Below are 2,188 nucleotides of genomic sequence, written 5' to 3'. Positions count from 1 at the left end.
AAATTTGCGTGTTAGCACCCTGTTGCTGATAGGGCGCTAGTTTTATCTCTGCTTTTTTGGCTTTTAAAGCCAAAAAAGTAGAGATAAAGCCCTTATTTATATACCCCTAAATCCCCTGACTGCTAACTTGTTTTTCAAAATGCCAAATGAATTGGTACTGAGAGATATTATATAGGGACAGAGGCTGAACAATTCATAAATTTGGGACGAACTGAGCAGAGTCACCTCAGAACGTACCTGTTCTGGTCGTGTTGTCTGACGTACAGCGGTGAGAAATCAGGAGGATGGGTTAACTACGTAGAAGTCGGTGCGGCCGCTTGAACGCGCTGTCAATGCTAGGGATGCAGTCGCTAGCTGCTGGCTGTAGAGTGGTATATGAAAAAACAGTCACAGTGGAGCAGTTTATCTTAATAAAAACACAAGTATGTGAGTATACACTTAAATCGAGTTATGACAACACCTTATTGAGATACACAAATGACCTCATTTAATCATATTCAGCATAGAAAAGGGTCAACATTTCAACCTATTAAATAGACAAATGCATGTCACAATCATCATTTTCAATTACTACGGGTGTAAGTGAAGTGAAAAGTGCAACATAAATCGGGATAAGTGCAGACAAAGTGAAGGGGAAGGTCGTGTGTTTTAGAACATCCAAAATGAATTTGAAGACCTAACCTGCCACTCGAATGGCAATAACACAAATGCAATAACATTAGCAAGAAAAGCAGTTGTACAATCACTGTCAGTCTTGTGTATTAAACAAAGGGAAAAGTCGTCGACGTTTCGACCCCTAATCGAGCCAGCAATTAGGAAATCTTGGAAGCGGGGTCTTCTTCAGGACCAGCGGGGGGTAGGGAAGAAGGACTTACACCTAGAGATAATGAGTAGTATTAATACGGTGTGTCTCTAGGATCATTAATTGTCATGAGGTAGAAATAAGATGATATTTACCAGCAACAGCAAGGAAAACTCATGCTGGATTATTTGTGGAGTGGGCCCGAACGGCTCCTAAAACAAAACAAAAACAAAAAGACGGAACAAGGGGAGATTGTACATCTGTATGAGGTCTCAATTGGGGCCTGTTGGCCAAAGCAAGATGGTGTATTACTCACCATTCAATGTTGAACAACCGGTGCTATTGATGGCAATATTCTTGTCGGTATGTGATGAATCACAGTGGGCAGTGGTTCAAAAGTAACCAACGCTGGGGGGGTAAAGAAATTGAATTTCAAATCACCACTTAGTTTGAAGATGTACCAAAACCAAATAAGGTACAAACATCAAAGGACCCACACAAGTGACGGGAAAACTATGGGGGCAAATGTATCTAAAAATGTCTAAAAAGGGAGTCACCGTGAGGGGACATCAAGGGTAACTATGGGCAGCGCTGCGGGGTTTGGAGGATATGAATCCGCTAAATTTAAGAAGAACATCCAGCGTGTTATGGACTTAACACATAACAAGCCCCAACCTCTGAAAGCCCGGACAATAAGTATGAGGCAGGCGAAGATGAGAGATTAAGCTCGCAGCGTTTCACAAAATCAAAACTTGAAAAAATATATAAAACCGCCTAACGGCTCTAAAGCATGGAAACTAATTACATATGGTTCTTATTATAACTCAACCCAACTACGATGTGGCCAACAACGGAAGAATAGCAAATGGAGAGGTGAAGAGGGGCAGCTTTTAATCTCTTAGTGGAGCAAAAAGAAAGTGAGAAGCGCGGTGAATTGCAATCTCTTGGAAGACGCGCGCTTGCTCCGCGGCATGACATACCTCCCAGGTAGCGTCGACAACATCTGACAGCTAACCCTGGGAAGTGTCAGGTCGCTCATTAAGTAACTGACGAAAACAAGTACGTCAGCAAGAGGCACGTGACGAGCCCATTGGACCGGGGCAGGGGGTGTGTCTGTAACAACGCAGCTGAAAGCTCAGATGCTGCAAAACTGAAAGTGTTAACCCGTGATCGACAGACAGCGTTCAAAGGCGCGCGAAGGGCACTTAAATGTGTCAATTGAAACTGCTGTGTTACAGCTTACACTCTAAGTTTCTTGTTTACAACATTGAAGCATAATATTTTCAGCGTTGTGCGTTAATGCAAAAAATAGGTAAAGCCACTTAGTCAAATGTACGTCAGCTTGGAAACCATGAACATGAAAAACAAATCATAGAGCAGCATATA

The 2,188-nt window shown here is 42.5% G+C and overlaps 1 long non-coding RNA gene across 1 annotated transcript; it reads right to left on the bottom strand.

Annotated features, from left to right (window-relative positions):
• Window positions 1-467: 467 nt before the first annotated feature.
• On the bottom strand, window positions 468-1,212 carry LOC146816785 (uncharacterized). Its single transcript, XR_014962490.1, has 3 exons — window positions 1,119-1,212; window positions 958-1,014; window positions 468-877 (listed from the first exon to the last, which is right to left on the bottom strand). It is a non-coding gene; the product is annotated as an uncharacterized LOC146816785 (long non-coding RNA).
• Between the last annotated feature and the right edge of the window lie 976 nt (window positions 1,213-2,188).

The sequence above is a fragment of the Triturus cristatus genome, chromosome 6 (assembly GCF_964204655.1).
Source record: "Triturus cristatus chromosome 6, aTriCri1.1, whole genome shotgun sequence".
Lineage (NCBI taxonomy): Eukaryota > Metazoa > Chordata > Amphibia > Caudata > Salamandridae > Triturus > Triturus cristatus.
The sequence above is the reverse complement of the archived record's forward strand: the minus strand, read 5'-3'. Positions and strand labels throughout refer to the sequence as shown.